Genomic DNA, 25,939 nt, shown 5'->3' on the forward strand with positions numbered 1-25,939 from the left:
TAATCTTAACTCTGCCTTCCGATCCAGTTATAAGTAAGAATTTGCACCACACACACACACACAAACACACAAACACACACACGCATATATGTATATATTCTTGCAGCTACCAAAAAAATTCATGAATTATAGGTTTCCATGGTTTTAAAAATTGCTGTAAATAAGAACTATGACCACCCTGGAAAAAGTAAAATGAAACAAAGAAACCAACCAACAAACAAAAAATACCACCTGAGACCTTCACTCTCTTTATAACAGCATAGCAAATCTGAGTTTTAGGTCTGAAAGAAAAATGTGAATTTAAAACGTAAATTTAACCTAAGTAGTTGTATAATTTTGGTGAGATGGAGTTTTGACTAAATTTGTATGAAGCATAATGTAATAAAAGTTCTAGAAGTTAAGGGGTACTGTGAACTGAAATGTGTCCCCTCCCCAAATTCATACATGGAAGACATCAGGTACAGGGACTTTAGGAGATAGTTAAGGTTAAGCAAGGTCATAAGGGTGAGTCCCTAATCCAAAATGAGTGTGGTGGCCTTCTAAGTAGAGGAAGAGAGGAAGAAATCTCCCTCTATCCGTGTTAGGACACAGTCAGCAAGACCCTCAGTAAGCAAAGAGGAGATCTCTCACTAGAACACAACCATACTGGCCTCCTGATCTCAGGCTTCCAAACTTCAGAACTCTGAGTAAATACATTTCTATTGTTTAAACCATCCAGTACATGGTATTTTGTTAAGAAAGCCTGAGCTGACCAAGACAATGGGTGACACAATATATTTAAAAGCTCCTTTGTCATTAGCTAAGACACCCAATAATGCGTGTGCTCATCTGAGGATATTCAGTCTAATGAATATTTGAAAACTACTCTGTCACTGACTGGATGTGTGAGCAGGGATACATCATTTAAATACTTCATGTCTATATTCTGCATATTTAAATTAGGAATTGTCAAAACAGGTCATAGACTTCTTATGAAAACAGTCATATGCCTATTTAGTCCACAGACATGTTGGTTGTAATATGGCTTCTTAGCCTCATGGCAACAGCTTAAGGCCACTGCTGCATCCAAAGCCTGTAGAAGAAATCCTGGTGAAGATTATTTCAGAGATTTATATCTAAGATTAAATTTAATTAACATTATATTTTGTTCTTTTTTTATTTATTTATTTTTTTTTTTATTTTTTTTTTCAACGTTTTTTATTTATTTTTGGGACAGAGAGAGACAGAGCATGAACGGGGGAGGGGCAGAGAGAGAGGGAGACACAGAATCGGAAACAGGCTCCAGGCTCCGAGCCATCAGCCCAGAGCCTGACGCGGGGCTCGAACTCACGGACCGCGAGATCGTGACCTGGCTGAAGTCGGATGCTTAACCGACTGCGCCACCCAGGCGCCCCGCATTATATTTTGTTCTTAATATAATACAAAATATGGAACTGAGTCATCTCAGTGAATTATATAAAACCTATATTCTTTCTCAACTTGCCTACTAATCTAGCAATTTATTTGAATAAAAGCCATGTCAAATTATTTAACAAAGATCACTGCATGTGATCATAATTCCCCAGTGCAGCACCTTCAACTTCTCTCAAACTATTTATTTTTTAAAAAGTACTTGTTACTCCATATTTTTCTACATGTAAATGAAGACTATTGAGTCCATAAATATAATTTCTTGTGATAGAATCCTTTTCCATTTTCCTCTTTCAATCATGATTTTTTTCCCCTCTATTGAAATCAAATTTAAACCATGCATCAGCAGAACAATATGAATGAATGGGTATTATTAAGCATGTTGGACATCATTAGACACTTTGACTTTATTATGACTTCGGTTATCATCAACCCAAGGAAATAGATCACTACACAAAGTAGAGATACTTTAAAAATTAATCATAACCTTGACTCCAACCCAGCTATACGTAAGGATTTGCACTATTATTTTTTGTATTATGTGCAGGTACAATTTTATCCATTTGTCTTATTGTAGCCTTTTAAATTTGCAGAGCCACACCACTCTGCAGCATTTATAGCACCGTGCACAACCGGGGACTTAAGTAGCTATTCCTGCTGCTGCTGCTGCTACTAGTAATAATGATGATTTTATTTGAAGATATTTCAGGCCACACATCTAACTGCAAAATTGGAGCATGAAAATCCTCCGAAATTTTACACTAAAGCAAAGGATGAAATACAAATTATGTAAGGTTTGCCTTTGTCTACAGTTTCCTTGTGGCGATCGTCTGCTCTATGAAAAATCTTTAAGGTCTTTTCATGATAGAATGCCTTTATGACAGCCCATTAATCCATCATTTCTATCTTTGTACTGTCTTCCTGTTTCCCAAATCATTTCTAAATCCTGATGAAAACAACATTTCATCTGACAGGTTTCCAGAGGAAATCACACACATGTTTTCTGTGCACATATACTCAAACACACAGAGCACAATTTATGGAGGCAGAGTTGTTCTGCGAGTTTGGTAGCTCTGAAGGAAAGTTAGATTCACTTATCAATTCACAGTCCATCATCTTCTACCAGTCACTGAAGTTCAGGGCTGAACACTGCGTGAGTTACTTGTCATTTGGACCAAGAAAGAAATAAGAAATGATGTAAACCGATTTCCCTTGACAGGAGAGACACAGATGGAGACGACGTGTGGACCATATTGTCTGCTTTCGGGTCATCCCTGAAGCCATTAGCTATCATAATGATGAAACTGGAGTTATTTATTTCCCCACGATTTTCTGATGTGGCAAAAACAGTATCACATTGGGGGCCTGAGTTTTCCTCTGAGAGGTTGTGTTGTCCTTGAGAAGAAACAACACATATGAAAGAATAATTTTAGCTTGTAGAAGTACAAAATTATAAATTAGAAAGAAGAGACATTATGCAAGTTAAACAAATATTAAGGTTAATATCACGTAAAATTAGACTTTTCATACTGATATATTTATAAAGGATATAAGCTTTTCTTGGAGTTCTTAACTTCTGGCACTTTTAGTTAATTCATTTTTATTTCAGACCATTATTTGAAATCTTCTATTCATTTATTCTGTTGGTCACACAGTGAACAAGCATTTCACTGTACCAGGGCTGATGATATGCCAGAAAACAAAACAGATCAAAAAGAGAAAAAAATGCCTGCCCTGAAAGAGCCTGGTTCTAGTAAAGGAAACAGGCAGTAAAAGGCGAGCATGAATCCATCATATGAGTGTTGAAAGATGAAAAGTGTTACTAAGGAATTGAAATACTGGCCAGGAAAGGTGGGGGGAGGTGGTGAGAGGAAGGTGAGGGGTAGAATTGTAAGTCCATGAGGTTGTCAAGAGAAGCCTCCCTGAAAACATGACACCTGAGCAAAGTTCTAAAGTAAGAAGTTAATCATATGAATGCCGGGAGTAAGTGTTTTTGGGGAGGAAGAAAAATCCATACAAAGGCCACGAGGTAAGGGTATGCTGGACTTACACATGAAACAGCTGCAAGAGGAGTGTGGCTGAACAAAGTAAAGAAGAGATAGAGTATAGGAGATGAGAGAACAGAAACACCAAGGCAACATCAGAAAGGGCTTTTTAAGACATGATAAGGAATGTGGCTTCTAGTCTTAAGGAGGAGCCATTGCCAGAGCTTGAGCAGATAGTAACATAACCTGACTTAAAAAAAAAAAAATTAAATCCAAGTTAGTTAACATATAGTGTAATAATGACTTCAGGAATAGAATTTAGTGATTCATCACTTACATATAACACCCAATGCTCATCCCCACAAGTGCCCTCCTTAATGCCCATCACCCCGTTAGCCCATCCCCAGACCCAACACCCCTCCAGCAACTCAGAGTTTGTTCTCTGTATTTAAGAGTCTCTTATGGTTTCCCTCCCTCTCTGCTTTTATCTTATTTTTCCTTCCCTTCCCCTATGTTCATCTGTTTTTTTCTTATTTATTTATTTTTTTAACGTTTATTTGTTTTTGAGAGAGAGAGTGAGACAGAGCATGAGCGGGAGAGGGCCAGAGAGAGGGAGACACAGAATCGGAAGCAAGCTCCAGGCTCTGAGCTGTCAGCACAGAGCCTGACACAGGGCCCAAACCATGAACTGTGAGAACATGACCTGAGCCGAAGTCATGACTGAGCCACCCAGGCGCCCCATCTGTTTTTTTTTCTTAAATTCCGCATATGAGTGAAATCATACGATAATTCGTCTTTCTCTGACTGACTTCTTTCACTTAGCCTAATACATTCTAGTTCCATCCATGCTGTTGTAAATGGCAAGATTTCATTCTTTTTGATCACTGAGTAATATTCTATTGTGTATATATATATATATATATATACACCACATCTTCTTTATCCATTCGTCAGTTGATGGACATTTTGGCTCTTTCCATAATTTGGCTATTGTTGATAATGCTGCTATAGACATTGGAGTATGTGTGCCCCTTTGAATCAGCAGTTTTGTATCCTTTGGGTAAATAACCTAGCAGTGCAATTGCTAGGTTGTAGGATAACTCTATTTTTAATTTTTTGAGAAACCCCCATACTGTTCTCCAGGGTGGCTGTGCCAGTTTGCATTCCCACCAACAGTGCCAGAGTGTTTCCTTTTCTCCATATCCTTGCTAACATCTGTTATTTCCTGAGTCCTTAACTTTCTTTTTAGGCAATCAAAAAAAGGCGGGGTGGGAGTCAGGAATTCCATTGGGAGGGTTCTCAATACCCCATGCTGAAGAAAATGGGCATTGCATAAAGACGTGAACAAACACAGTCTGTGCTCTTATGGCATTCTTTGTAGAAAACTCAGGCCCACGAACATGTAATTGCTTACAGACTATTACATGTAATAACTAACAAGTGTGCTTAAACCAGATATTGGCACAAAGAAGGAATGATCAACTGTGACTGGGTTGATCAGCGAGATTGAGTTTCTCATGAAAAGGGAAACAAAACTCTTCCTCTTTTGAAAATTATATTTGCATCACACAAACTAAATTCGGTTTTTGTCAAAGAGTACATCAATCTCCTCAAATATTAAATCAAAATATGCTACTATATCCCCTGGAAGGGTGAACATCAGATTGCATAATTTGGAAACTGCTAAAGGTAGTGGTTTTATTTTTTTCTAACAGTTCATTTGGTCCTAAAGGTTTGTTAAAGTAAACAAAAGCAAAAACAAAAAGAAACCCTTAGCTATCTATATTCAAGAGATATCTTTTCAAATGCAAAGCTTTAGACCTACTATAAAGGCAAAATGGCCTATTTTCTCTTATTTTTTACATATTTTCCCTTTGTCATTTGAGGTCTTTTTCTTCTTCTTGAGTAGCATCAAAATCCATACCAATAATTCAGACTTGCAAATATTTACAGAAGATTAAGCAGGCTGTAGGAGATGTCAACCAACCCACATTTCACAGGAGGGAAACAGATTGTAAAGAATATAAATTTCATGAATTATTGCTTATTGTAAGTCACCATTGAAAGGGCTCCATAATTCATTGGTTTCTTATTGAGAAGGTATTCATTCAACCACAATAGATGCTAATGTGTTGAACTACAAAAGTCAAGAGCTGTTTGGTGGTTTTCAAAATGCAAAACTGAAAGAAATAAATTAAAACCAATTGTGTTTTATTTTCAATTAATGATATCCATCTTCAACGTGTCTAATTATTTTAATGTGGATAAGGTTACATTATAAATTATATAATATCCATAAAATATATCTAGTATAAATTATAAAGTAGTATAAAACCAACATGTTAGATTTACCTATGACTCTTATTTCCAAGCACTCAAAATAACATCCATAACATCATTGGTTCTGAAAGATGATAAATACAACTTATGGAAAGCATCTATCCTAGATATCAAATACAAAATTCTCAGAATCACAAAAGCTTCCATGTATATATTATCAATATATTTGTTTATATAAATGTGCATTATTATGTATTTATATAGACAATGTTTATACATAAATAACTATAAATATAACATATGTATAATAGGTATTTGTATCAATGTATAATTAAATCTAATATTCAGGTACATATGAAAATATTTCCTTTATCTTTTATTTACTTTGAGTATAATTTGTGATTTTTCTAATAGCAAGAAATTAGAATTTTGTTTTTCCACTCAGACAAAAATAATGAAATGACAATATGTTATTAAACATCATCATCCATACAAATAATTTTCAGTGGTAAAGTGGTCTCACTTGTCATTAGCTGCCTTGAAACAGTCAATCACATGGTCTACAAACATAAAGCCTTATTCTCAGTTAATAAAGTTCAGAGTAGCTATAGTGATCTTATAGATATTAAGTCCAAATAAGACTGAGGAAAAATAAACTGTTTCCATGGAAAGAAACATTGGTTCTGAAAATCCTTATCACATGCATCCATCTTCAGGTAAATACATAGTTAACATAATCTGCTTGGGGTAATGGCTGTTCACAGATTTTTTTCTTTCTTTTTTTTTTAATGTTTTTATTTTTTAAGGAGAGAGAGACAGAATGTGAGCGGGTAGGGACAGAGAGAGAGGGAGACACAGAATCTGAAGCAAGCTCCAGGCTCTGAGCTGTCAGCACAGAGTCCGATGTGGGGCTTGAACCCATGTACCGTGATGTCATGACCTGAGCCAAAATTGGACACTTAAGTGACTGAGCCACCCAGCCACCCCTGTTCACAGATTATTTACAAATTCAGTGTCCGATGTGAGAGTGAATATGATTCAAGCACCCCCCTACATATCATTCAGCATGGCTGGAGAGAGTAAACATCTTTCTAAATCACATCTTGACTGGAGAAAGACTAATCTTTCTAATTAGAAAGTAAATGTCTTTGCAACTCCATATCTGTGTCCTCTTGCATGATACTATCCACTTGCTCCATTCTATCTTTTTTTTATTTTTTTAATTTTTTTAATGTTTTTATTTATTTTTGAGAGAAACAGAGACAGAATACGAGTGGGTTAAGGGAAGAGAGAGAGGGAGTCACAGAATCGGAAGCAGGCTCCAGGCTCTGAGTTGTCAGCACAGAGCTGGATGCGGGGCTCCAACTCACAAGCCATGAGATCATGACCTGAGCCCAAGTTGGATGCTCAACCGACTGAGCCACCCAGGCACCCCATTGCTCCATTCTATCTTTTAAAGGCTACCTTGAAAGGTCAGGTGAGAAAAACAAGTCTACTTGATTGGCATGAGAACTAAGATTAAGTAGTTGATTGATTAAGACTGCCTAGGGCTTCTGTTGAAATGGAAATTGTTATCAATAATACAAAACTGATAGCTAAATAGTATAGCCAACTTATTTCCATTAAGAAAGGTTCTTAATAAGATAGATATAAGAGATATAAACCAGAATACAGTTTTACTGTACTACCAGAATATATTTGTTTCAGTTCTGAATGTTGACAAATGGAAAAAAAAAAAATCTATCTGTCTATCTTTGATTAAACTATTTTTTCTGGCTTTCTTTTCATGAAGGTAACATTTAAAATTCTCCAAACTCCACATATTTACATTAGAACTTTTGATAGTTTGACAAAAAAAAATCAAATTATTATTTAATGGATGCAGAGTTTCTGTTTGGGATGATAAGAAAGTTCTGGAAATTAATAATGCTGATAGCTGCACAACATTGTGGATGTACTTAATGACAGTTAATTTTATACTTAAAAATGGTTAAAAGGGTAAAAAAAGAAAAAAGAAAAAAGAATGTTTATATAAAGAAAGTAAAATGCACAAATGCACAAATAAAATGACAAAAAACATATTTTTCAAAACAAACCATTTTTTGAATTTTTTAACTTTTATTCATTTTTGAGAGACAGAGTGTGAGAGGGGAGGGGCAGAGAGAGAGGAAGACACAGAATCTGAAGCCGGCTTCAGGCTCTGAGCTATCAGCACAGAGTCCTATGCAGGGCTCAAACTCTTGTACTGCTACACCATGACCTGAGCCCAAGTCGAACGTTCAACCGAATCCACCCAGGTGCCCCTCAAAAACTTTCTAATCTCCTCTACGAATGCCTGTTTAAAATTAAGAAAGCATAAAATGGAAACAAAAATTACTTCTTTCTTTGTCTTTGCATTTATTTATCATTAACAGAAATGTTATTTTATTTGTAATATGTGTTAGCTTTCCTGGTGTGTATTTACAGATGCTGACATTTATATTAGCCCTGAATGCAGAAATAGAGTGAAAGAGGCACACCTGGGTGGCTCAGTTGGCTATGTGTCCAACTTTTAATTTTGGTTCAGGTCATAGTCTCAGGTTCATGGGATCAAGCCATGTGTCGGGCTCTGTGTTGACCATGTGGTGCCTGCTTGGGATTCGCTCTCTTTACCTCTTGCCCCTCACAAAATAAATAAACAAACTTAAAGAAAAAGAAATATAGTGAAATAAAGAAAAGAAGAAAGAAGAGAGAGAGACAGAGAGGAAAAGAGAACAATATCTCCTGTTTTTCCTGACTCTTCATTGGTGACAGGAGCATTCTACTTTCAGATCAGGTAAAATTATTATTAAACAATTCTGCTTTGTAGACAATATTTGAAATATTTCTTAAGTATGGAAAGAATAGTTTTATATTTCTTAAACTGAGCACATTAATTAGTATAAGAGGACATTAGCACTTCAGTAATCTCTCTTGATTACTCTGAAAGGTTTTCCCACATATATCATCATCTAACAATAATTGAGAAGACTTACAGGAAGCAGAGACATTAAAACCTGGGAGATACTAAGTGGCTTAAAAATAAAAAAGAAAGAAAGAAATTACTGGGATTAATTGTTTGCATGAGAAAGAGAGCAGTCTGATAACTACATCAAGGATAACCCAAAAGGTAAAAGCACATATATTCAAAACAATGTAGAAAAATATCAGAGTTCTTTCCTTAGTCCTTGAACTGCTTTACAGAAGAAAGATTAGAGAAAAAGTAATAGAGAAGTCAATGATCTAAGAAATATTGATGACATGTCTACTTTGCAAATAAAAACATTTCCCTTGACTGAAGGAACCTACCAACTATTTGGGTACCTGTGAAGTAAAAGATGTTCAACAACAACAGAACTGAATAATAAATTTTGTGAAATACAAGAACTGAAAAAATGCTAGCCATGAAAAAGTTCCCGGAGAACTATGCATTCTTGTTTAAGGTCTTCCTGTTGACTCCCTTCCCTTTTCCTTCTCCCCTACTTTCTTTTCCTGTCTATAGTTTTATAAAAAAAAAAAAAAAAAAAAAAAAGACCTTCACTTTCTCTGTGATAACATGGTACTAATATGAAAGTGGTATTAAAAAGCACAAATATATAGCTGCACCTCTGTGGCTCAGATGGTTAAGTGTCCAACTCTTGGTTTCAGCTCAGATCATGATCTCATGGTTCTTGAGATCAAACCTCGTGTTGGGCTCCGCATTGACATTGTAGAACCTGCTTGAGATTCTCTCTCTTACTCTACCGGCTTGCTTTCTCTCTTTCTCTTACACTCTCAAAATAAATAAACATTTTTTGAAAAGTACAAATCATATGGGAGTGGAATTTTTATTATGTACTTCAATTGTTTCATAAATATACATACACCTAGCTTCTAGAAATCAGAGTACTAATAGGTTGATAGAAAAAATTAATTACTGCATCCCTTTTTTCTCATTGTCTCTCTTCCAGCCTTGATCCTCAGAGGCAGTTATTTTATTTTATTTATTTTTAATTTTAATTTTTTTTAAGTAATCTCTATACTGAACAAGTGGCTCGAACTCACAACCCCAAGATCAAGAGTCATATGCCCTGCCAACAGAGCCAGCCAACCACCATTAGAGATAGTCATTTTAAATTCTTTTGTTTCCCCTGGCACATCTCCATGACTTTAAAAAAAAATCAAAGAAACATTCTTGGCTGATCAGTTCAGGCAGCATCTATTGACTTTCACTATGGTCATGGAAATTTAGCTGTCTTACAGGAGATCTTATATAAGATTTCTACCATTTCCCCATCCTTCTACAGTTATATCTCAGTTTTTCGTTAGATCAATATTAATTTTTTATTATAAAAACTAAGCATTAATTACTTCTGCGGCAAGTAGCATGCTAAATTACACTTATTTTCTTTTTTGTTACTGTTTGTACTAGATTTATAACTGTCTTTTTTTATTTGCTGATATATTTTATAGCATATAATGAGAAACTCATAGTATCTTAACCAAAGGAAATTATAAAATATTCTGTGCCTCTAATTCTAATATGTGAAAAAGTGTGGACCTAGATGAAAAGGGGAATAACTTACATAACTTTTCATTGATGTTTGACAGTTTCCAAGGCTTACAAATTAATATAAAATGGTGTCTTAGATTGTGCTTCTCTAGAAACTGAACCTGAGTGCAAGTAGTTATACTTGAGTAGTGATCCCAGGTAGCACCATAGGGAAGTGGGTGCAAAAGACAGAAAAGGAAAGAAAACCAGTACAGATGCAACAATGAGCAGGTTATCATTTCGTGCAACTGTGGCTCAATCCCACAAGGTGCTTCTGGGAAACTGCACAGAAAAGTCTTCAGAGTTGTCTCACTCAGGGACACAAGTTAAGGGATTTATTCACCAACTCCTCTCAGTCAGTGGTTGAGAGATTCTCCAGGGAACATTGACATCCCATTACTTCTGACGTACTTCTACAAGGCCAAGTGCTTTCCAGTGTTCAGAGAAACCCTGCAAGCAAAGTGTCCCAGACATTTGCAGTAGAAATCTGTTGGGTTAGCATGCGGACAAACAAGAGTACAAAAGGGAAATAAGTTAAGCACCCGCAACATCTGCTTTTCTCTTCTGCTTTCACATCCACAAGAGCAGAAATAAGCTGAGAAACAAAGACTCATTGCTCTTCAAAAATCCCTGCCTATCTCAGAGACTCACAAAACAGCCTGCACTTGTATGTGGAGTCTAAAAACAAACAAACAAACAAACAAACAAAAAACCCCAAAAAACAAAAAACAAATGAACAAACAAATGAACAGCAACAAATAAAAAGAGAAACATAGTCATAAATATGGAGAACAAACTAGCGGTTGCCATTGATGGAGGGCAGGGGAATGGGGGGTGGGGAATAAGAGAAATAGGTAAAGGGAATTAAGAGCAACAAACTTCAAGTGATAAAATAAATAAGCCATAGGGATGCGAAGTACAGCATGGGGAATATATTCAATAATATAATAACTTCATGTGGTGACAGATAGTAACGACAGTTATTGTGATAAGCATTTCATAGCGTATACAACTATCAAATACCTATGTTATACACCTGAAGCTAATATAATATTTCAACTGTGCTTCAATAAAAAATAAAAATAAAGTGAATCTCTTATGGACCAAAAAAAAAAGCAGTCTGCAAGGAAATGGTCTGTCTGAAACTCATTCCATTCTTCATCCCTGTTTACTTTAGAGATCATGCATCAATCTGCTTGGGTTGCTGTAACAAAATACCACAGTGTGGGTGACTTAAACAACAGAAATTTATTTCTCACAGTTCTGAAGGCTGGGAAGTCCAAGATCAAGGTGCCAGCCAATTCAGTTCATAGTGAGGGCTCTCTTCCTGGCTTGTAGATGGCTGCCTTCATGATGTGTCATCATTTGGCGGGGGGGGGGGGGGACAGGGTAGGAATAGGAGAGAGCAAACACTCTGGTGTCTCTTCTTTATAAGGATGCTAATTCTGATGGATCAGAGCTCCAGCTTGATGACTTCATTTAACCTTACTTACTTCTGTAATGGCCTCATCTCCAAATAGAGTCACAATATGGGCTGAGACTTTGACATATGAATTTGGGGCGACAGATATTTAGTCCATAACATATCATTAGAAATCTCTTATTTCTAAATCATTCCTTATCACCAGGACTCTTATTCCATAAGGATCTCTACATCATCCATTCAAACTTTTGAAATCAGTCCAGAGTACTCTCTGAGCTTTACAGCCAATGATTATAGTATCCCCTACATCGTAAACTTTTCCTCTGATGTTTGTTTGCATGAGTTTGCAAGAATTTGCCCCCGTGAGGGATAAGGCACAGTAATTTATCTACATTCTCCCATCTATGCACACTCACACTCTCCTAGTTCAATATTTTATTCCTTCTTTGTCTCTTTTCGAATCTATAACACAATTTCCCCCTTTTCTCATCCAGTTATTACCATGATTTCAATTTCACTGAGAAAATAGAACACTCTGAAGACAACCTCCACAACTGCCATCACATCTGCCGGCCTCCCTACCATATATACATCTGTCCCTCTTTCCCTCATGATAACCTGGAAGAACTGTCTTTACTCCTGTGAAAAGCCAAATCCTCCACTTATGCAGGATAACCTATTCTGTCCTCTGTCAAATTCTCAAGACTCTCACTCTAGCAGTGCTACCTTCTGTCACATCAGTTCCCCCCCTTCACTGTACCATTTCCAGCTAATACCTCTAATCTTAAATATACATATACACACATGTCTGTATATATGCACATGTATACGTGTATATATGTATATACATATATATGCTCATGTATACATGTATATGTGTATATACATGTCTGTATATTGTGCACATGTATACATGTATATATGTGCATATATACAGACATGTGTGTATATATATGTGCTTATAAATGTATGTAAGTAATATAGTATTAATATGTATATTGATTATATAAAAATATAAATTATTAATATATGGAATATTTTATTATAATACAATATATCAATTATTATATACAAATGCATTGTATTATATTAATTATTCTAGATTAATATAAAATATGAATATATTCATATATGTATGAACATGTATACACATGTCTTAAACTCGTTAGGCTGCTATAAGGAAAATATCATGGACTGGGTGGCTTCAGTGACAAATTATCATTTCTCACCATTCTGGAGACTAGGAACTCAAAGTTCAAGGTGCTGGCAGATTTGGTATCTAATGAGATCTGTCTTTCTCATTCATAGACAGCAACCTTCTTGCTGTGTCCTCACATGGTAGAAGGGAGGAGAGAGCTCTCTGGAGTCTCTTTTAAAAGTACACTAATCCCATGCATGAGTTCTCTGCCCTCATGACCTAACTGCTTCCAAAGTTCCCATCTTTAAGTACCATGACATTGGAAATTAGGTTTCAACATATGAACTTTGTAGGGGAACATAAACATTCAGTCTATGGCAATATGTATATACTATACTTATATGTACATACATATATACATTTATATATAGCTTTTACATGCATATTAACATACATACATGTTTACATAAGACATTAAAAAATAATGTGATATCACCGTGTTAAATAAATTTTAATTTCAAAAGTTTCTTGATCTCATATTTTCTGTGTCTGTCCTATTTTTCTTATTTTCTTCAACAAACTCCTTAAGAGATACCTATATATGTTGTCAGGATTTCTTTACTTCCTGTTCTCCCCTAACCTCATTTTCATCAGAAGTTTGGATACTGTCTGCTCATGTTTCCTACTATCTTCTTTCAAGCTCAAACAGTAGGATTAACAATGTGAGAAAAATGGGATAGGTTATGTTTTAGATGTGCTAAGTTGCATGAACCTAACAAAAGCAACTCCCTGCTCTTGAAATTTTCCTTTATTTTTTGCCTTTCTGCAGTATCAAGGCCACCTTTGTGCACCCTCTTCAAACTCCCACCTGCCTTTACAACTTAACCTCCATATTCATATCCTATGTGCTAAAGGCAATGGCTATTTTTTGACATGTATGCTGCCTAAATTGTCTGTGTCATATCCTGCTTTAAGCTCCTTCCTTTTTCTTGGATTCCAGAAAGTCATTCTTTTGTTTCTCCTTTTCCTCTCTAATATCTATTTCAGTGGCTCATTTCTAATATGAACCCTCTAAGCAGTAATCCGATATCCCATGTCGCATGTTCATATTCTCTGCCCTCCCTTCTCCTTAGTATTCAGTAGGTAATTTCATTCATTTTAATTCTCTGCCTTCTCTTTCTTCCACTGACTCCCATATATCCACCTTTCAGATCTGACTTTTTGGCTGAGCTACAGATTTAAACTTCTAGGTTTGTATTGACTAATTTTTTTTTAATTTCCTCATTCAACATTTTGAAACATAATCTCAATCTCCCTCTTACACTTACACACCTTATTCTGCCTTCTGTTTGGAATCAAGGACCATTCATCCCATCCAGGGTCAACAACCAATCATCCAAATCAGACCCAAAGTAATTCATAATCATTATTTTGTATCTTTGTAGAATCACTTCTTTCCCCTTTCTTCCAACTACTTCCCTTTATTTAGATGTCTCTTTGCTTCTCACATAGATTATTACATTAACTTTCAGTCTGGTTTTAACCATTGAGATGATATCTTCATAGAGCAACCCTTTTTGGATTTATGACCTGATAAATCCCCAGCTCCCTATTTATCTTAGAATATGATGCAAATTCCTTGACTTGAGAAATAAGGTCTTTCCCAACTCTTTCTTTTGCTCCTCATGGCCACTCACCTTGTTCCCATAAGCCCAAACTCTAGTCTTTCCCTACCTATTCCCAGGTCCTTTGCATCTGTGATCTGAGTGTTCTTTGGAATCCTTCTCCTCGCAAACACTACTAATTTGTATGCAAAAGCATGAAGAAATTTTCATTCATTCTGGAAAAGAGATCAAAATAAAAAGTCATTCTACCATCTGTGTTCCTGAAGCACTGTGCTTCTGTTATAGCCTTTATTATATTGTTAATAATCAGTTATAAGCTATTCTTAAATTTAGGATCTTCAGATTCAGCAAGCACTTTCTAATCTCCTTGTGACAGAGAACACTGAGCTCTAAACACTAAGCTAGTGCCTTAGTTCTAACAATTTACCAGTTTTATATTCCAAAGCAAATCTCTTAACTGTGCTCCTCCCCAGTTTCTCTGTCCAATGAAGATAATAATTATACCTTATTTATGAGTTACTCTGAAAATTATTTGGGATAATAGATGTAAGTTTCTACAATTACAGTTCTTAGATCATAGTGTGCAAACTGCAAATGTTGCTTTCCTCTCTGTTTGCTTCCTCCTTCATCCCTACCACCATGAACAGTGTCCGGACATAGGGAATGTTAAATAGAATAATTTGACTTGTTTGTTATATTCACTGTATCCAAACCACCTCAAAACTTAATGGCTTCCCGTAATAACAACTTTTATTTCATTCGCAAATCTGTGATCAGGACTGGGCTTGGTGGGGGCAGCTTGTCTGTACTATACTCAGCATCAGCCTAAGTGACTCAGAGGTTCAGAGGCTGAAATGATTTGATGATCCCCTTCCACACCCACATAGCATTTGATGCTGGTTATCCTCTTGATCTTTGCTAAGGCTGTGGCAGAACTCCTCTACCAGCATATTTCATGTGGTTCCTTGGCTTCTTCACAGCATGGGCTGTGGGTTCCAAGAGCAATGGTCCTAAGGGAGACAAGAGGAAGATCTATGGCCTTTTATGATCTAGCATGGAAGTCACACAACATTACTTCTGCCACATTCTATTAGTCAAAAGTGATCACCTAAGTCCTGTCCATATTTAAGTAGAGGGAAATTAGACTTCATGTTCTGATAGCAATAGTGTCAATGACTTTGCACAAATGTTGTAAAATCATCATGCATGTCCCCACCAATCAGTCTTAGCATCTGTACCAGGCATTGAATACAGGGATAAGCTCATTTGAAAGCATCAAGAAACCAATATAGAGATTAGGGATCTAGTAAGGTAAAGGGGAAAATAAAACAAAGCAAAACAAAAACAAAAAACAAAAAAAACCCAAACCTGGATCAGAATTCTAAGGAGTTACGTACTAATTTGAGATGTGCCTGGCTAAAAGCTAACTGAGCCTTAACTATAACCAAGTCACTTAACTTCCGAGCTTCAGTTTTCCTATCTCTGTAATGGGGAGAGTGGTTATTATACAACCAGTCACACAAAGCTTGGAGAATCAAAAGAGGTAAATCACATAAAGGTATTATGAATGTTGTGATATAGATAAAAAGTTGTTCTTGGAATGGGGGTAGATGAGAAAAACCATCCTCATTTTACGTAACAACAGTAATTATAGTCTTTGGTTTGTTTTTAACAGCTAGCAGTACAGACTCTTTGCTCTTTGGTTTTTCTCTGTATAGGAAATGGATTTAAATAAAGGCCACCACTTTTATCTAGGTACCAGGAAATTTAATTAGCTCTTCATGCAAGATGTTATGTAGTATTACATATACCACCACAGTGATACACTCTATATTCAGTCATGTATTTCAAGAAAGTAATAGCAAGTGACATTTCACAATCTAAGCTTGTTCTGTTAAAAAAAATGGATTCTAGGTTTATAGAAAATGTCAAAGAACATCAAAGAAAATATCTGACATTTAAACCACCAAGAACCCCGGTACTCAATATATAAAACGAAAAGGGTAACTAATGTGTGCACTCTGAACTGGATATTACATTTTTTACCCCTCTGTTTAACAATACCTTGCACTTACATGGCTTGTTTCTTCAAAACTATTTAAATCATCCCATGATTTCTTCATTAAAGTGTATTATCCTCTTTTGGCCATAGTTATATGGAATTCGTCATCACTCAATCTGTAACGCACTTGGTTCTTTTTTCACTCTGTCTACACATATGCATCCATATGATAAGATTCTAGTAACTGGCCAGTTAATTGAAACATTGATGGATCTACAAAGGAAAACATTCTGCATCTTTGGCTGCAATGAAGTGGAAACACCTCTTTAACACAAGACGTGGTGAACAAAGTTAAAAAGGAAAGCCCAGGCTGTGATGAATTATTTCAAACATATAACTGGCAAAGAATCTAAATCCAAAATAAGTGAAATATTACTACAAGTAAAGAAAAAAATAACTAAACAAAAATGATTGTAGAATGAATATGAGCAAGAAATTCACAGAAATGAAAATCCACGTTGCTAGTGAATACAGAAAAATATGCCCAGTATTACTAGAAACGGGGAATAAAGTATTAAAGCAACAAAGAAATACCATTTCATACCCATTAAAGGATCCAAGTTCTAAATTCTGGCAAAAACTTAACAAAACCAAATTTTACCAGAACTGCAAAATCTAGAAGTCCCATACACTGCTTCCTGCTCGTTTGTAATGTTACATGACAAGTGAGTAAAAAATATGCAATTAAACATAAATTAATATTTAAGAAAATAACTCTTACGAAACTGTATCTGTGAGAATCATTTGTTCAATCATAAAAGATTCATTGAGTACCATCTATATGACAGAGTCCATAGTAGATGTCACCTAAATCAAGAATGACTGGCTTTAATAGTGAAAAAATGTATATAGAGGAATCTTTAAGGGACAGGGGCACCTGGGTGGCTCAGTCAGTTAAGCATCTCACTTTGGCTTAGTTCATGATCTCCTGGCTCATGAGTTGAAGCCTCATATAGGGCTCTGAGCTGACAGTGTGGAGCCTGCTTGAGATTTTCTCTCTCCCTCTCTCTTTGCCCCTCCCCCACTCATTCTCTCTCTCTCAAAATAAATAAACTTAAAAAAAAGTGAATAAAATAACAATTAAAACATTAAAAAATGTGAACCACATAGTAGCCACTGGATAAAAGGTAGATTTAATAATATTTCCTGAAGTTTTGATATAACGTTTACAAGGGTTCTATGCCATTGTACACAAGTCAATTTATAATCATTCATAAAAACAATACAATAAATACGTGTGTAAATTCTAGAAATATACTGAGCAGTATTTTCAGTCTTATTGTATATCATACATTCTTTCAAGAAATCAGGTTCTGATAGCTGGAAAATAATTTCCAATGACATCTTAAAATATGGATTCACAATATGTTATATTGCCAACAACTGTTATAGAATTGATGTGCTCTCGAAAAGTATGTTAGCCAACTCGAAAAGCATCTCAAGTGATCTAGTTAATATTAATATCACAGATACTGGGTAAAGAGTTCAGAAATGATAGAGTAGGATAAAGCAATGATTCTAAATTAATTTGCTATCAAACATAATATTATAGAGTATAAGTGTGTATTTAAATCAATAAAAATATACCTACTTCACCAAGAGTGGGAAAAACAAAATTTAAAACATTTTTTTTGCATTTATATCTTTATATTTTCCAACTGTGAAAGCAGAAGATAATCTTACTTTAAGTGTTGACATAAATTCAGATACATAGTGTATGTCTCCCTGCTTTAAAATTCTTTAATGTCTCCTCACTGCTAACAGGACAAAGTTTAAGCCTCTTATGGAAACATGCAAGGCTTCTAGAATCTGGCTTTACCTAACTCCCCAGTTTTTATATTTTACTCTCCCTTAAAGTTCAACAATACAGAACTATTTGTGTTTCTCTTAAAAGGTTAGTCTCTCTCTCCCCTGTTCTTTGCCCCGTCTTATCTTCTGACCCAAGGCACTTCAAAACTTCAATTCCTGTCATGCCTCCTGATTGGAAAATTCCCTGAACAGAATTCTTACCACCTCCTTCTTTTCTTGCAAAGCATCTTTTTCATATTTTTTACATAGCACTGAATTATTTTTTTTTTTCCCTAAAAGTCTAATGTTGTGAATAAGAGCATGAGCTTCAGAGTTAGATAGACAGGAATTAACATAAGCTTTGTCAATTAAAAGCTGTATGGCCTTGGGCAATTTACTTAACTTCTGTGATTCATTTGTAAAATGAGGATGATAATACTTAATATTATATGATATTAATAATATTATATAGTGTTATGAGGGTTAAATGAGTTATAAAAAGAATGAAAACAGAGCATGAACCAAAAAGATACCAATAAATAAGGAGTAGGTATTATTATGATGACATTACTGTTATTTTAATATCATTTTTATCTTTCCTCATCATAGCTTGTGAGATTTTTGGCATAAACTATTTTTTTTAATTTTTGTATCACCTAAAGCTAATGCTTTGACTAGAATATACTATATGCTTAATGTTTGGATGAATAAATGAACGGCTGAGTGGGACTGCTGAAAATGAAGAAAATATTCAAATTATAGTTTGTCCCATACAGAGCAGACGACAATGATCAATTCTTTTTTCCTGAGAAATTACATGTCTACAGCATTATTGCGTGATGTTGCTTAGCAAAATTTCCATTCTGTAAACATGAGAAGTTGTTTACACATGAAGGACCTTAAATTTCATCCTCTGAATTCGGTCCATCTCTTTGAAGACAACCTGAAATAGATTGAACAGTTGCTAGTACTGTGTACCTCAGAATCCACCTGGCCAGTGTTCCATCTCTGCCCTAACACTTAGATACAGACCCTGAGGAAACTTGCGAGGGCTGTAAGTGTTGTGGTGTCAGGGGATACAGGCCACAGGATGGGTTAATGAAAGGGTGTTTTGAAATAGGCATTGCCCAATGGCTCAGAAACAAATAGATCAAACAGGAAATGAGAAGGACTAAGGGTGGTAAGACAGATGGGAGAGCCTCCAATCCCAAATGCTTCCGTTTCCCAACATTTTATTTAAAACGTTTTAACTGGCATTTGTGATGTTGGACGTTGACTTATTTGAATGGGTTAAAAGTACTCTGAGACTGTAATTCTTCCCCTTAGGTGGCCAAATTATTGAGCAGTCTAGTTTAATTCTGGTAAACATTTTCCCAGTGAGGATTGCTAATATTCCCACTGGACAAACTGGAGAAGCCACAGAAGGCCAGATAGATATTCCACTGTAAATAAATTGACATTGCCGTTTATCACTAGTCCCTTGAGAGTTTAGTCAGCATTGCATCCACAAAGCCCTTAAGTCCTAGTCCAGCTCAGAAAAATTGAATTTCAGAATCTATAAGACTGTGTAGTCCCTGAAGTAGAAACATGTACCACAAAACCAGTGTTCTCCTTCCAGGCCAACTTCCCTTGCCCAACTTAAGGAAATCACACACATCATCATCATTATCCTCATCATCCTGCCTTAATTAAACACCACTACCTCTAATATGTGTACCATACATATGGCTTTCAACGCCAAGGTCCTGTGACAATATGCCTGATTGACACAGGGACCAAGTACAGATGTATTTGAGACCAGCTGCTCAAGGACATACATTACTACAGAAATTCTCTTAGGAGAATTATGGTGGGGTATGGAAGAAAAGACACAATCTTCACCATTCTATTAGTATAGCAGAAAATCAAATGCAGTCACTCTCCCAGATTCCTAACAGTGAAGGGGAAAGCCATGGATTATCATTTTTGTTTCCATCATTTTAGGTTAATTTTTCTTAAATTCTCCCCAGGGAGTAAAAATAATGAAGTCTGTTTTGTTTTCCTTGGAGTCAATTATTTTTCCTTGGAGCTTGCCATGAGTTCTTGCTCTTGAAACTTAATTCTGCTTCCAGTAATTTTAGCGACTCTTTTGGGCATGAAAGTAAGAAAAAGATGCATTAGACTCGTTTCCTTATTTCCTTCTCTGCATCTCCTTTAATGTCATCCATTATTACCCCACAGTGGATGCACCACCACAGGTACTTTGATAAAGATAAAACAGGATAATTTCTCAAAACACTTCTAAAATGCATTCTTGTTTATTTTTCATGAAAAAAATCTTATTTTCCAACCATTGCAAAAAAAGAACAACTCCATAATGACATCTCAAGTTCGCCTAACAAGCAGACTTTGGATAAAATCACTGTCAAATTACATTCATCTGTAAAATGCTGTAAAATGGCTTATCCACTCTTATCAAGGGAGCCTTTCTTTTGAAATCAGAATCCCAACAAAGGATTTTTGTGAAAGGGAGTATTGCATCTATCACTAGAGCATATTGCTTGCTTTCAGGGAACAGAGCCGAGACAAGACTCTGATTGACCATCCCCAAATCATCTCACCTCTTATGAGGACAGTATAAATCGCAGTGGGCCTCTCTTCATGGGTATGAAATCGATCCTGTGTTTACATGTCCTTATTGTCCTGTCCATTCCTAGAGTGAAGTCCTGGAGAAACAAACTTGCCTACAATGCGGCTTCATGTCAAATTAGCATATGGCATAGCATATGGGGTGACAACTAGATGACTGGGTTCTCATTCCTGAGAAGATGCAAGAAAAAAACTCGCAGAAGAGACACATCTCTCACTGAAAAGGCAGCTGCCCAACACACAATTGTCTCCCTGTAGACTGGTACTGGCGAAGACAACTGTCTTGACTGAAAAGAATACTGCCAAGAAACTGACCTTAGGGGGAATGGGAGAGCACAGAGCACGATATTTACATCTCTTTGAAGTTTCTTTCAAGCTTTGAAAAGCACTCCTGAAAATACACTCAATTGTGACTAGAAATGTATTTTCTGTTTCTCTCAGAATAGTTTTGAGGCAGGAGATGCACTGGAAAAAAATACTTGCTCATTCTTATATTGTCTCATTTTATACATAGTCTGCCTGAAATAAAAAAGTCCAACAGATTAGTAATATTAAAAAGATGAATTTAAGTTTTCTTTCATATCTCTTTCTCAATTTAGTAGCTTAGAGTGTTTTGAAAAGTATGCTAAACCCACAGTGTATTTTGGTCTCCCACACATTCTGAAGAGAGAGTACTAATCCCCTCTGATTTTCTTTAATTTGCAACTATTGCTAATTATTTCAGTATTACACCCCTTTACCACACAACTGCCAGTAAAAAGGACTTTGAAGATGTCTTATGATCCTTTTTGTGGATGACAAGTTTTTTCAAAACTTTTTATTTGAATCAACTTGTAAAGTACCAGCAATCAGAAATCTCATTATATCTCAAAGAAATGAACTTTCAAAGTATTAAATTTTATTCACTTGGTGACTACATTGTCAGAAGAATATATATATATATATATATATATATATATATATGAGTGTGTATATATATATATATATATATGAGTGTGTGTGTATATATATATGCATATATGAGTGTGTGTATATATATATATATATATATATATGTAAACATTTATGTAGTGATACATCAACAAACATTTCAGAAGTTCTAGTTCCATGAACACTGGCTATAATTTCTGTAGTAGAGGGCTATGATGTTCCTCATAAGTCTTCCCCTAAAACTCTAGTTCACAAAAACTTGTTTTAGAGTGTTTCTGTCCTTTGCCAACAAATAATGACTCATTTCCATAGCCTCGAATATTTGTAACTTTAATTGCCCTCGTGGATGAATCTAGCTTTTCAAGTACAACTGTAGCTACTCTGAACTTCATTCACTCAGCTCCTCACTAAAACTGACCTTCACCTACATGGTTTTCTATAGTTCAACTTCATATGTTCGTCATTGTCAATTTCCCATGGAAACACGGTAGGAGTTCAATTTATATGTAGTGAACTCTATTGAACCTTAGTTTCTGGATCTTTCCAGTTGTCCTAATATGTGTCCATTTTCATCTTCCCTTTTTTCCCCAGTCTGTCAGGATTCTGAGATAAGCTGTTTCATCAAAATACTGAACACTCTTAGATTCAGAGAAACTTGGGCTCAAATGCCAACTATGCTACTTGTTAACAATTTGGCCTTCTGTAAGCTACGGAAATTATCCAAGCCTGAATTTCCTCATCTGTAAAATTAGAATATCAGTTTTAGAATCTTTGTGGGACTCCATGGAGTCATATTACCTTACTCAAAATGAAATACTTTTGCTTGAGAAAGAAAGAATAATGTAAGTGGAATGGATGGTGCGCATTAGCCATTCTACCAAGTGAGGGACCGCCCTGGAATGAACATGACATGAGGGATCTTAGTCATAGATAGTTTCGTGCAGCATATTTCCAAAATGCAAGATTCTAATTTCAAGAACAAATAGCAATCTGTTTCAGTGCTGAAGGAAAATTTATTAGATTTCAGGAGAAGTAGGTGATCTGTCCTTTTTGGAACTTCTCAAAAAATATATTTGAATATATGAAATATTCAAGGTAGTAGCTATGTTTAGAATCTAACATTTGTGGATAATACAATTTTGTTTTATTCTAAATAGTGTTTGTAAATTAACTCGCCCATCACCTCTCATACATTAGGTGATTCAATCACAATAGGTGATTATTATTCATCATTTTATTATAAGTATAAAATAACCACAATTGCTAATTTTTGTTTTTGTTTTTTTTTTTTTGCTTCTTGATGGCTTACCATATCCCTGACAGTGGCTCTTTCAAACCTTTCTCCTTTTCTCAAGTCCCATATTTATTCTTACCTCTTCATTTGTATCAGATACACAATTTCTACTGTTATTTTTCAAATTAAGGTTATCCAGTTTGAATATACCTTTGTCACATTTTCTCTATGCAATATCACCCCTTTATATTAAAACATGCACTTTTCTTTGGCCATTATCTGCAGAAAAATAAATCTTCAACTCCAGGCTAAGACCTCACCCACATATACAGTCTCAAAGTTCTTGTTTTACTCACTTTCATAATTTCTTATTTTGATCTCCATTATATTTCTGTCATTTGAATCCATCCTCAGGTCTTTTCAGCTAATAACCAACTATCTTCAATCCTGCTACAAAGCAAGGTATAGCAACTAGTTTATAATTCATTCTTCCCACCTTGGGCATTCCTGGGGAGAGTCTCTGGACAAAGAAGGAAATGTCCCAAATTTGATAAACAATAACAAGACTTCTTCGCGATATTTACTAAAAAGCTTTTAGCAGAATATATGTATTCTATCTAGGTTGTAATTTTACCACTTTGTTGTAATTCATCTGTGGCAGCTATATATTTATCAGAGTATAAAATTATTAGAGTATAAATAGAGATAATTTTTTAATAAATAAATTTCTGCCCTCTGCATGAGTAACGCCAAGCATGGATAATCTGGGTTCCCATATATTAAATCTGGGCTGAAGTGCATTTTAGTGAGGGAAATTTTCTGAAGTGTTGTATTACGAATTTTTAGACTTTATTTTTCTGGGGCATGTGATTACCTATTTCCTTTAAATCAGTGATCATCAAGCAAAAGCCCATCCACTAAAGAGTTGTTTAAAAAAAATAAAAAAGTAAAATGTGTGACAGAGACCATGTGTAGCCTGCAAAAGGCTAAAATATTTGCTATCTGGCCATTTATAAAAAAAAATACAAACCTATTATTTAAATTGTTAGTCAGGTTTGGTACTTGAGTAAGATGTCTGAATTTTGTGAATCTTACCTGACGACTGTCTATTTCTATCACTTCTGCTATCATTAGACTGAAAAACTTTTTTAAAGAAGCAAGAGTCAGTACCTTGAATTCAATGTATCCACAAATATAACAATTATCTCATTGACCCAGAGACAGATCCATTTATATAGTCATCCAATTTTCAGCCAAGATGTCAAAATATCCAATGAGAAAAGCCTTTGCAACAATGGGGCTGAAATAAAATGGTGTGATGGTTAATTTTGTGCCAACCTGGCTGGGCTATAAAGTGTCCAGAAATGTGGTCAAACGCTATTCTGGTTGTGCCTGAGAGCATGTTTTGGGATGATATTAACATTTGAATTGGGAAACTGAGCAGAGTAGATTGTTCTGCCAAATATAGGTAGACCTTATCCAATCAGTGCAAAGCCTGAACAGAACAAAAGACTGAATAAAAGGGAACTCCACCTTCCCAACTCTTTCAACTAGGACACCAGTTTTCTTCTGCCCTTGGATTAGAATTTACAACGCTACCTCTCCTGCTACTCAGGTCTTCGGATTCAGACTGGAACCACATTCTCTCTGCTGCTTGCATGCCCATTCTCTTCATGTACATAAGAAAGAGGTCATGTGAAGATGATAGTTTTCTTCAAGCCAGGAACAAAGACCTCACCAGAAACTGAACCTTACTGAAACCTGATTTTGGACTACCCGTTCTCCAGAACTGTGAGAAAATGAATTCTGTTGTTTAAGCCAGCCATTGTGGCATTTTGGCATTGTGGCATTTTATTATGGTAGCCCAAGCAGATTAATAGGACAGATGTTTGTTGCAAAATTCTTTCAACTCTGTTATGTGCTCAAAATTTTTCATATGAAAATTAATACAAATCATGAAGGTAATGATTAGGAACATTGCCTCTGGAATCATAAAGAAGTAGGTTCTAACTTTAGCTCTGCAACTTGCTAATTGGGTAAAAATAAATGTTACTTAACCTATTCTAGCCTTGTTTTCTATTTTTTTAAGTTTATTTTTTTATTTTGAGAGAGAAAGAGCATGAGTGGGGTAGGTGCAGAGAGAGAGAGAGAAAGAGAGAATCCCAAGCAGGCTTCACATAGTCACCACAGAGCCTGATGTTGGGCTCAAACTCAGGAACCATGAGATCATGATCTGAGCCAAAATCAAGAGTGGAAGACTTAATATCGACAGAGCCATCCACAGGCTCCTAAACTTGATTTCTTTTCTGAGCAATAGGGATAATAATAAAGCATTTCTTTCTGAGTTTGATGTAAGCATGACATAAAGTATCATATGTGCTAGCACCAATCACAATGCCTATAACATACTAAGTGTTCAATTAACATTTGCTGCTAATGTCATTTTTATGTACTATTATCTTGCAGATTTTTCTACTTACTTTGAAATGACTGAGAAAAAAATGTGAAGTGCTGATCTTAGCTTGCAGGCATATACCAAGGATTAGGCTAATATGTGTCCTTTCATTTCTTCCTTTCAATGTTATTAGGCATTCAATAACTTATTAGTACTTTTCTTCCCACCAACTCTTAGGGTAAAAAAATATGTGCTATGAAGAGCCAAATAACAGGATAACTTGACTATGAAATATATTAATTTTAAACACTATTTGATTTATTTTTAGTAAAATAACAAAACTTGATTTCTATTACCACAGTGATTTCATTAACTCTGCTGAAAGTGGCAAAATAATCAGGTATACATTTTTAATTATAAAATAGGTAAGTATATCTTCAAATATAAAAATTCTATATATTTTGTTTATAAAATATGTGTATACTTAAAAAA

This window comes from Panthera tigris, chromosome B1 (assembly GCF_018350195.1).
Source record: "Panthera tigris isolate Pti1 chromosome B1, P.tigris_Pti1_mat1.1, whole genome shotgun sequence".
NCBI lineage: Eukaryota > Metazoa > Chordata > Mammalia > Carnivora > Felidae > Panthera > Panthera tigris.